Genomic DNA, 12,305 nt, shown 5'->3' on the forward strand with positions numbered 1-12,305 from the left:
AAAAAAAGCCTGAAAAGAAACAATTTTTAATCTTCTGCCACAAAAGAAACCAAACTTTGCTGTGCCGTTGCTGTGTCTTGCAATGCACTAACAGCAGATGGCCTGGTAGCAAAAAGCAGGGAAGATTGTTTCTGTCCAGTCTGCATGTATCTGAGAGCAAGAGAGTGAAGAAGATGTACAATCAGAAGATGCCATTGACTTCAGTTGGCTTATGCCTCCCATCAAACTCCAGTTCAAGACCATCAAGGAAACCTGGAAATTACAACTGCATGGAAGAGAACCCCCTGCTCCCTATATGCTACAGCATAAATCTGTGGCATATCTCCACTTAGTTTGGTCATTCTAGACCAAACTAGTAATAGTGGGTGGCAACCCTGCCCAGAGCAGGGTGGTGAAACTGAATGACCTTAAAGGTCCCTTCCAACCTCAGCCGTTCTGTGACTCTATGACCGTCATTGCTTTCTCTACAGAATGCTACACTTCAGTGCAAAGTAATATACTGCCTTCAGTTATACTAACGCAACCCTCTGAAATTTATTTCTCCTAGCATTTCAGTCAGTGTCCCAGTGACTCATCTACTTACCAGCTGCACATCTGCTTGACAAAATTTAGAGATCTTTCTTATGCAGTATGTCCTGAATGTCTTTCCAGGGTCTCATGCTTCAGCTGTTTACCGTTTAGAGGATATTGCTCTATTTATTCTCAGCTTCATGGTCCTCTTAATGTTTATCTACCAGCCATATTTCAAGCCACTGTAGTTACAGATAAGGCATTCTGCATCTGATTACTGGCCCAGTTATTACTTGTTTTGTCCTCTATATTTAGATGTATTTTACATGTTTGCTGGCTTCATTTCCACACACTATTATCCTTGTCAGAGAAAGATCATCAAAGTGGCAGGCGTAACAATGATCCTGTGGCCAGTTCCAGGAACAGTTTACCAATTTTGCTCCACAGTCATACCCCCTTAGTTATGATACTCAGAGTTACTGACTGCTTGCAACTTACAGTGAGCTGGAAATGAAAAACAAGCTACACTTTTACCTTTTTTGTGTGTGTATTTTTATTATTATTATTATCACCTATCAAAATACTGATCCATTTGTTCTCTTTTAAGCTTGATGATATTTCTAGTAGTTAATAAAAGTTTAAAGGTGTATTTTATTATTAATTGAAAAGGGATCTAGTTTTTAACTACCTCTAATTCGCATAGTTTGCCTAAGGTCATGAGCTTTTGCCCTTGCAGGAAAATGCAGCTAGATAAAATCCAAGGAGGCTCTCACTGACTTCAGTCTTATACCAAACACTCAGTAAGATACTTCAAAGAATTTTATTTTGGTCATAAAATAAATCCTACAGTGCTCAAGCTCATCTATATTCTACTTTAGACTCACCCTCTTTCTCCTTATTTGCTTGCAATCAAATGAAATTTCAAGGTTTCTTTTGACATCCCTATGATCAGCTTGACAGGCAGTCCCTTAGATAATCTGATCCCTCGGTGTACAGCTGTGGGTTCCTGTGGCTGAATTGGGAATTACAATGCATTTGTTTCACGGCTGTTCTGTTATCCAGGAAGAGGCTCTACAAAACCATAGCATTACCGCCTACAGAGGAAACCTGACTGTCCAGCTCCTTAAGACTCGATCTAGTGTGTCATTGTCTGTTTTCAAGCCTGAGCTGTGTCTTTCATTACACTAAAGGTCTCCCTTCCCATTAATCTTGTTGAGCAGCTCTCTTCTCCAAGCTCTGCTGCCCACAATTTGCGATTCCTTATTGTTGAGCATCCATCACACATAAAATTGGTTCTAAGCACCCCATTACTCATATATTTAGGGATGTCAAAGAAAGGCTTCTATGTAGCTCCCAAAGCACTTTACAATTCCCTTCTGCTTTCCCATCAAAAAGGCAAAAAGGACACAAACAGACAGCATCTTATTTGAACTTACCAGGAAGGTAGATTTCCTTACACAGAAAGTTATAAGGAGGAGGAGCAAGGCAAAAAAAAAAAAAAAAAGGCAACAATAAAATACAGTACATTTACAGTTTATGATGCATTAACTGATATCACAAGGCTCAGCTGAGCAAGAATCCAGTCCTGAGTCCTTCAGATGACTTTTTCAGTGCCAGTACAACAGAAGAACTTGAGCCTGTATGGAAACTAACACGTTTCCTTTCTCTCATACTGTAATTTATATTACATAACCCAATGGCATTCCAGAACTTAAGCTATTAGAGCCTCCTTTTGCTCAGCAAGATCTTCAGTTTGGTTCGGGGACCATCTCTATAAATAGTCATGAGATACAGCTATGCCCTGAGAAGTTCTGTTAAACTTCTGGAAAACAAATGGCAAAACCCACCAAAATCATTAATATGGGGTACCTAAAGAATTTCCATTGGGTGAAGAACTTCCATAAGTCTCAGAGGAAGTTGTGTAGTTCTTCTCTAAACAGCAGATCCAAAAAAGCTGGAGTTCACACACTTATTAAAAGGAAAAGGAGGATCAATTGATTTCCAAGGGCTATCTATTAATCTATCTATCCCTTTCCCAGCACAGGATTGCTGTACTCATTCATTTACTCATTCATTCATCACATCTCTGCAGCTGCGCAAACAGATTCTGTAAACAAAATCTTTTCACCAGCAAACTCCCACTGTGCTAGCAATATTAAGTGGCAAGCACACGAACACCCTGCAGAGAAGCAGAGTTCATTGATATTTCTTTTTCCTCTTTTCATATAGTTGACACTGCTTTACAATTGACGTAAAAAAAAAGTAATAAACCTCAATATATTAAGTCTCCATACAGACTGGTTGCTGAAGGCTTAATATCAGCCATAATTATTATCCATAAAATGTTATTGAATCAAATCTTAAAACTTAATGCTGCCTTGTTTCAGGAGATAAAGAACAGTATACGGCTGGCAAAGCAGAAGAAGGTTGATCAAAAGCTCACTGTTTCATGTGGTTTCAAACTCTAAGAACAAAAGGGACTGGGCACTTCAAATGTTATCCAAAATCCAGTGAGCTGAATTTTGTCTCCTTGACAGAATCTAGTGGCACAAATAGATATTCAAGAGATCTTCTTATTTGAGAACATGATACTACCGCCCAGATGGAAGACACAACTCCTTTCTTGAGTTGAGGACTGGTGAACATCACTCCTTTGAGATGCTGTGATGCACCTCAGACTGTAATCTGCAATTAGTAGCCAAATCACCTCAATACTAAGGGCCTTCTCTAAACTGCAACCTCTTTCCATTTATCTGAGCCCTCGTGCTACTCACAGCACCTTGATCAGCTTCAAAAACAGACACATCTGCCTTCCCAGCCCACGTATTAATGCATGAGCTCTCCATCTGCAAAGCAGTTCCCCAGCCAGAAAGCATCATACAGCTGCTTAACGGAGCACTTGGGCTGCCCTAACACTTACAGCTGATTAAGACTGATATTCTCCCTGCCCACAAACATTTTATTTGACCTTCTGCAATCAGGATACCATCAATAATCCAGTTCTCTTCTTCCTTTTTTGCAGTACACAACTGCAAGAATCTCATCTCTCCAAAGAGCTGAGAAGAGGAATGTGACAACAAGAGAGCAAGGAAGAAGCAAAGTGTGCCCTCCCCTCCCAAAAAGCCATAGCGCTTCCTAGCAAGAGCCTATTGCTCCTGAGTAAAGCAAGCTTCATCTCCTGCCTTCCTTGGTTGCTAAGCAAATACTAACCGTTACACGGACACCTCATTGCCCTGTCACCAAGATACCGCCCAGGTGAACCGCACGCTCTTGTGCTTTACAAAGAGAGGTTCTGACTTCAGGGCCAAAGCTCGGGCCAGCCCTGACTATAGATCCATCTCCACCTCTGTAATGCACCTACTTGGCAAGGTAACTGTTAAATTGGCAATGCTTTATGGAATAGTTCCATTTTGCAACAACATAACAAGTACTCCAAAGAACTCATGAAGAAGGGTAATAGAAAATATGTGCAGGGAAACCTATTCTGAAACGTCTACATAAAGAGAAGCCAAGGAATTCCTTTTCTTAAAGATTTTATTAACCTTTTGCTGATGAAAGGAGATTACTGATCAAGGGCTAGATGAGGTCAATGCAGTAATTATATTCTGAATCCTCTTCAAACAAGCCTCTTGCATGATGTAAAATAAAAAAAAGTTGATAAAACAAACTGTTACTTAAACCGAGTCTTTTAGAAGAATAATTAACCTATAATAACTATTCTGGCCTCCTCTTCACCCTTGAAAAGTAATCCCTTCTCATTAGTTTCAAGTTTAATTGGCGTCAATAATGAATTGTCCCTCAGAAATAACCTCTGCATCACGCTCCCTAACGCTGACACGTGCTGTCATACAAGTGCAAAGGCCAGAAGGCAATTTCTGAAGACAGGGAGCTGCTCAACAGATCAAAACAACAACAAAATGAAACAAAAACCCACAACCCAATAAGTTTATTTAGAAGACAAATGTTGCCAACACCGTTCGAAGCAAAGAGGATTCCAAGTAGCTTTGCCAATAATTGCTGCAGTGTTTCCAGTAAGACTCTCAGCTCTGATTTCTTGCTCTTTCCTGGCCTTTTGTGGGAAGCAGAAAAGAAACATCACTATTTAGTACATTCAATATGAGAAAATTGTATTCAACATTTGCGTTCTAACATTATCAAATTCTGCTTTTTCCATCTTTGGTTTCTGTGGTCTCTCTGTAAAATAAATATAATAATGCTTAGAGATGTCAGTAGGGCGATAAGGCTTAAAGAATTTTGAGAAGTAAGATGAAAGGGGCTATAAAAAGCCCAGACATTCTGATGCATCTGACACAGCTTGGTACTTAAGGGGCCAGTAGAAACAGCATGCGAATGCCAATGTATGTACTGAAATCAGAAGTGTTGCAACTTGTAGAGCTCCGTGGTTTCCAACAGGTGAAATCACAGGTATTCAGCTGCATATCACAGGCACTACAGTGACTGCATTCATAAAAGCTCATTCAAACTTTCAAAACTCATCTAGAAAGAAATTTCTAATGACATAGAAGTCCTGGAAAGAACACGATGTGGAAAATATAAACAGCTCCAAAATACAGGCAGCACATCACTGAGTATGTCTATAGAAGGTATTACCTCTTCCTAACAGACATCAAGAAATACATAGTACAAGTAGCCAAACACGGCCATGTCATTCCCCACATTCACCACCAAGTGTTCCCACGTCTTCAACTGATCATCTCACCACAGAGCCATCATCTCTCCCTCTGCCCAGCTCATAACTCAGAGAGAGTGCCGTGGTTTTCTTTCAAGACATAGTTTTATAAGACAGGAGACTGGAAAGAGCTGCTTGTGAGTAAGAAGATGGTGAGAAGGTTGCAGAAAGAGCCCACACCTCTCCCTTCACAGTGCATTGCTAGAGAGGATATCCAAGTCCAAAGCACTTCCACTTGTTTTAACAGGAAAGTTCCTTTGCCTTGCTATAAGCATTGGGTGGCCACTACAAGACTTCTGCAATCAGCAGACTAATTGGAAGAGCTGCTAGAAGCAGGCTTGCAAAGAACACATCCTTTGTTTCTAGAAAGATCTAGACGAAAGGGCTGAGCCTAGCATCACAATTTTGCCATTTCTAATCCTGGAAGAAATAGGCACATCACTGAAGCTACAAATAATCTAAAATCCCACATTCTGTATTAATTTCCAACATCTTAAGAAGAAAATCAGAAACAGAGCTTCTCACACCATCTCCATGAGGTTTTCCCTTCCCTAAAAAGCTAAATTTGCTATTTTGGCTTTAAGAAAGGATAGGATTTTAACAGGCAAAAGCATGGCTCATAGTTTTTACAAAACCAGAAATCCAATCTTTTGTAACATCAAGCAAAAGCGTTGTTATCTTAAGTTTCAGAAGTTGGCTATCCCTTAGCAGGAAGGAAATAGCAACACTATGATTAACTCTGCAGACATGGAGTAAATCAATATGGGAGGCTGTTGTAGTTCTTACCAGAAATCTCAAGAGTTACACTGTATCCTACTGTCTTTATTGAAGTTATTAGAAAGTAATCTAAAACGATTAGATTAGATTTAGTAATCTAAATCTAAATGCAAAAAATAGCATCTTCCACCCAATGGAGTTTAGGAGCCATCGTACTACCGTTGTTAAGCAAAGTGTGTGCCACAGAATGATGGATTTCACGTTAAAGCTCTCTGCTGCCTCCAACTCCTTGCGTGATTCCATCCTCCTCCATGCTCACTCACTGCCATATTCACTAATGGCAGACCCAATATTGCAAGACAATTAAGTCAGAATTAGAGAGTCAAAGCAGAACCTGATTCCTGCAACTACTCAACAACTCTTTGTAAAACATTAAAGGTCAGTGGCAAAAGTAAAAATAAATGCAAAATACTAACTGATATTTTCACACCACAGGGATCACTTTGCATTCAGCACCTATTTTTCCATGCTTGATTCCATCTTTGTGCAACAGTTTACCATTTTCTTTGGAATGTCTGTTGTTAGAAAATAGCCTGTTAGAAAATAGCTTGCATGGCAAGCCACCAGCTCTATCTGCTGGATCTAGCTAGAACGATTCAACCACATGTCACATCCTACAGGAGGGACGAGTGAAGACAATTCTCCTTCACTACCACTGCCATAGATTATAGCTTCTGAGAGCAGAAATATCCAAGTCCTATCTGTGCTGCCACGGCACATTTCTGAGTAGCCATGCTAAGCAGTATAGTGACAACCAAGGAACTACTTGGTTGCCTCAGTCATAAATCACAGTACCCATGTAAATTAGACTTTAGTCTCAGAATGTGTTTCTTGCCTAAATATTTAAACACAAATAACTTCCAGCGATTCCAGCTTGTCATTTTAAGCTTTCTGACATTCATTGTTCAGAGGAAAAGAAAGGTCAGACTTATCAAATCTGCATTTATACTTCCATGACATTTTTCTCCAACCACGTTTTTTTGAATTAGAGGAGCAAGACAAATGTGGCATATTTCAGAACAGACCTTTCTTGGCTCAGCTCTGCAGCCCTGCTGAGCAGCTCCTTGGCAAACAGCTGCTATGGATCAGAGGGCAGAAAGATGTGGAAGGCAGGCAACTTGGACCGTTTGTTGCTAGACAGATCCCTCATCAGTGTCCTAGTCTCAGTGCTCCAAGTTCTGGGTAGCCCAAGCAAATTCTTGGGAAGTGTCCAGGTAGCGTTTAACCTGACTGCTGCTTGGGAAGAAATCTCAAGACGGACTCCTAAAACAGCATTGACCCAAATAAGTTTGCACAGATATATTGAGAAGGTGATGTTTTCTTGACTACGACAAGGTTCAGTTATGATTCTATGACTTGTGAAATGTATAAGAGCTAAATGCTGCTCTCACTTTCTCTATTACTTTTTGACTAATTCACAAATACTGTCTCAAACACAGATCATACTTCCTATTATACAACATTCATGCAAGATATGCAGTGATCCCAATGATGAGATTACATTCAAACACAATTCAGACACTGCAAGACCATCTCTGATTCTGAAGTGTGTTTCTATCTTTGTATAACAAAGCACTAAAGTTTCCTACAGCATTCCTTTGATGTATTAATTCTCTGTATTTAAGGATGAGGAAATTAAAGCACAGCAAGATTAGAGAAGGTATCTTTTTAAGATCTGCTATACATTTTCATACATAATAAAAAAATAAACCCAATAAACTGTGCTCTTTTGGGTGTTTGCTTATAGCTTTTTACTGAATAAACTTATGAATAGGAATATTTGTAAGAACAATGTGTTATGCCTAAAAGCAAATGAAATTCAGGTAAGGTAGGTAAGTGCCTTGGCCAGGAGTAGGGCAGGACAGCACAGAGACCTGGGACTGTCCTGCCCAGCAGCCCAGCCAAACCCAGTGCTACTGACTTCCTTCCTCTTCAGGAGGCATCATCATTTCAAGACGAGGCACTGTGGACTGGCTAAATCCATGTTTCTGGAGAGCACAAGGGAGTGGTGTTCTGCAAGGAGCTGCTATGGGCCCAATACTTAGGGCAGGGAGGGCTGAGAAAGATGTTCCTAGGCACAGTTTGGATTCATTGCAATTTAGCAACTGGTAACCAGCATGCAGCATTCTAACACCTAGAACAACCCAAGGGTAGAAGAGAACTTCAGTTTGCACTAATGCACGTCTAAGAAAGGCATAAATCTCCAGCAGAAAAGACAAGAACTACCTGCATTAGAATGGAAGCCATTCAGAAGCCCTACTGCAATGACTGAATTTTGCCTGATTTACCAGAAGTGGCAGATCACATCTCACATCCCAGATCCAATCCCCTCAACTGTGTATGAGAGAATAACAGAGAGCAACTGGAAAGCGATTGAAGCCTTTTACAGCCTTCTGCTCTGCATGGCACAACTCCAAACTTTATTCTTTGGAAGCAAAAAAAAAAAAACAAAAAACAAACAAAAAAAAAACACAACCAAACAACTAAAAGAAAAGAAAAATACAACTATGAGACCTCGATCAAACGCTGGTGCCTCAGAAATATGTGGAAAACACCAGGGACTTTACTACAGTCAGCTTTCAGCTCAGAGTTCTGATTTTCATTTTCAAAACATCTACTTTCAAAAACATTTTTTCCTCTGCTCTGAAGTTCTTTCTAATCTCATGTAAGAAATTCTTCCTGCAGATGAACTCAGGTGCACAGCAGCACTACCGTAAAGATGGAAAGCCAAATTGTCTCAGTGTTATAATAGTGGTGGTATGCAGTGAATGCAGTTTCGGGGAGAGTACGTGTGGCAAGTTAATAAAATCGGAGAAGAAAGCCACGGTGCAGGAGTAATATTTCCCCTAGCCAGAGGATAAGAAGTTATCCACGGCTAGTGAAGAAACAAAATTGGAATGTTAAATCTATTTCATGAATTAAAGTACACTGACCTTTAGAGGGAGGAATGATTCATTTTCATTCCTGTATGCCCCTTTTTAACACATGCTTCCCACCTTTGCATATGTAAGCAGCAATTAGTTCTCATGGAAAGTTATTTTATGGGCATTTCAGCTTATTAAACTTCCTGAGTAAACTTAACAAAGATGTATTTAACAACCCTACAGTAAATGATTTGGTTACCTATGGTGTTAACGTGATGAAATACAAAGGCCTCTGCAGGGCCAACACAGATGGGCTCTGGATCTCTATGGAGCCCATGCAAGTGTGGAGCAATCATGCACTGAGAGCACCTGCAGGACAGTAGTGCACAAATCCCTGTGAACTCAATGGCTTGACTGTTAAACAACAGCACTCCAGTAAGAACACCTTTTACTGTGTTTGGTAACACGCTGAGACAAATTGCTTCATGCCCCACACAAACATGCTATTAAAAAGGGAAAGGCTTCACTTTGGTGAAATATCTCTCAGCCAGTATCAGAGCACAACAGCTAAAAAGAATACAACATTATTTACAGGACTCTTTTGTAACCTTAAACTCAATGGGAATTCGGCTCCTTGCAGGTTTTTCTCATCCTGATGTACAATTCAATCTCCATTCCCAGGCAGGATAATTTTGCGAAAGTAATTAAGCAAGGTAATTACATTTTTTTCCTGGGAAGTACTGCAATCCTGGGCATCTCCAGCACTTTTGGAAAAAGAAAAAAAGCAAGAAAATCACTAAGTGTGTCAACATCACTAAAGCCTCTTTACACTGTTGATGGGAGGATTGTGTTGTTTGAAATCCATTTCCAATTAGCTTAAGCAATGTAGGAGAGGCTCAGTTGCCTTAGGAAGGGCTTTAGTTAAGCCCTGTTCAAATTAGCTGCAATAGTGATAATAATTGCTGGAATCTGCACACTTATGGGCTGGTGGACGCTGCTCGTGCTGCTATCACTGTGTCAGCACATCCTCCTGGCAGCAGGGCTACGTGGTGCAAATTTAAGGATGGTAGTGATGTGTGGTGTTCATACAGGCAGCACCTTCACAATGCAAAAAGAAGGGATTTTTAACATCCTCCACAATTCCATGCTAAAAACCTCCATGCAAAGCCATATCGTGGTATAAATACACTACAGTTTAATTACTGGCAAAGCAGATGGAGAATTTAATAGCAATGTTGCACTTCAGGAACATCAGTGCAGAATTCAGGAGGAAGCTGGAATTGTTACAGGAGGTCAGGAACAGCTGCTAGGAGAAGGTACTGCTGAGAAATAGGTAGCTCTGCATTCCTTCTGCTCCTCCTATTCCTGCATCCCCTGCAATGGACTCTGCGAGGCTGTATTGCAGTAAAAGCAGCAGAGCCTTGCCTTCAGCGTGATTTCACTGGGCAGAGCTAACTGCTGCTCATCCCTCAGCAAAAACATGGATTTCTCAACAACACCCAGAGCCTGATGAACTTTGCTTAAAGCTCCGTGCTGTACTCACAGCATCACAGCACCTGCTTATTCATGAGGATATCCTTCACCCAGGTTAAAAACCACACCATCCTCAAAGATGACAGCTATGTGCCCTCCAGCTCCCTCACTGCTAAAGGCTCTGGAGATGAACTAGCATTAAAAGCGAAGGCTGCATCTCCACTGCCAAAGAGGGAGATCCTTAAGGCAAAGGAACTGCACTCATAAAGAATTTCCCAAAGAGAGAAAAAGAAAAGAGCAGGTGGGGTGGCTTTGGGTGTCTTTATTCATATTTTAAAACTATTTTTCATGCTAACATATTGAGGCAAGAGCTGCAGAAGGCAGGGAGGGAGCACTGGCCTCACCCAGACACCATACAGCAGGTGAGCTCTGCCTCACCTCTGCCAAAACTGGCCCAGGGAGGTCTAAGCCAGGCACCTCACTTCAGCCCCAAGCATAAGACTGATTCACATAGAAACTGTTCTGATGATCTGCTTTGATTTTAGCTGCAGGCAGCAAGGAATGAAATGAGTTCCATTGGTAATTACTCACATTGCTGGCCCAGCTTTACAGTTGAACATTAAAAAAAAAAATCAGCTGCTCCAACTTTGTACTGAAAGCCCAGCACTGACTCCTCTCACCACTTGCAAACGTACCTAGGTTTGATTTGTGATCCAGTAAGTGGCTACTACTCAGGGACACGCCACCAGCACCTCCACAGCTTCATAGAAACTACCAAACTGAGCTCACGGCAACAAGTTATTTGATCCTGCAGCCCCTCTATAAAGCCTTGGTATGAGAGCCTGAATCAGAGCTTGGGTGAAAGGTACCAGGCACAAGCAGGATGGAAATCTCTCCTGATCATTGGCCTGAATTACAGATTGGATTTGAGGATTTGGATTGAGGAGCTGCCCCCTACCCTGACTTCACATCCCTATCATCTAGGACTAAAAATATGAGCCAGGGTCTCTCTTCAGAGAGATGCCAATCAGTGCTATGTGAGCCTCCCGAGATACACGGCTTCTTGTCATACTGTAGCTGATACAGTCCACCAAATACCATCTGTGGTATTAAAAGGGACAGGAAACAACTCAGTGCCAGCTTACTGTGGCTGAATCTGACCAGCAGCTCATCCACGCAGAGTGGGATGGAGGAGAAAACTGAAAGGTGCAGACACTGACGGGCTGAGATAATGGCAGGTTAATAACAAAGAAAAAATAATTTTAAATAGCAAGAAATATACCGAATGAGCACAGCACAATTGCTCACCGCCAGCCAAATGATGCCCAGCCAGTCCCTGAGCAGCAGCAGCCCCCCAGCGTTACCCCGGTGTTATTGCTCAGCGTGACACCACATGGTAAGGACATCCCTGGGACCCGCATGAGTGAGCTGTGCCGGTGCTGTCCTCTCCCGGCTTCTCGTGCTCCCCAGCCCCTGCCTGCCTGCAGGACAGCGTGAGAAGCTGGGAAGTCCTCGGCTCTGTGCAGCACTGCTCAGCAATAACTGAAGCAACTGAAGCAATGTGTTAGCATTATTCTCATCCCGCAACCAAAACACGGCACCCTCCCAGCTACGAGGAAGAAAATTAACTCTTTGCCTGCTGGAAAAAAAAAAAGCTGGGAGAGAACCGTTTTCTTTGACGTTTGCCTGTCACCCATCTATGTTTAGATAAAGATAATAACGCTGATTTAGCAATGCCCAATAGCATTCGTGTATCACTCTGAGCTCCGGAATGCTTCCATCGTTCCCCGAGGTTCGCCCGCACATAACCTTGGGAATCCCTCGCAGCCCTTTGAGTAAAGAACACACCCTAAAAAACGATGGTGAGCATCGCACAGCCTGACCTCGCTCCCCCCGAGGCTAACGACACTTCCACCTTCGGGTCCCATTTGCGGTCGCCTGGCGCAACGCCCGCACTGCATACAAACCCCTCTGCGCTCCCTAGCAGCCCT

General features: G+C 41.8%; 1 protein-coding gene across 2 annotated transcripts in view; it reads right to left on the bottom strand.

Moving 5' to 3' along the window:
* The window catches only part of ALK (ALK receptor tyrosine kinase), a 751,299-nt gene that overhangs the window by 621,791 nt on the left and 117,203 nt on the right, over positions 1-12,305 (bottom strand). The window lies entirely within an intron of this gene.

The sequence above is a fragment of the Meleagris gallopavo genome, chromosome 2 (genome assembly GCF_000146605.3).
Source record: "Meleagris gallopavo isolate NT-WF06-2002-E0010 breed Aviagen turkey brand Nicholas breeding stock chromosome 2, Turkey_5.1, whole genome shotgun sequence".
Taxonomy (NCBI): Eukaryota; Metazoa; Chordata; class Aves; order Galliformes; family Phasianidae; genus Meleagris; species Meleagris gallopavo.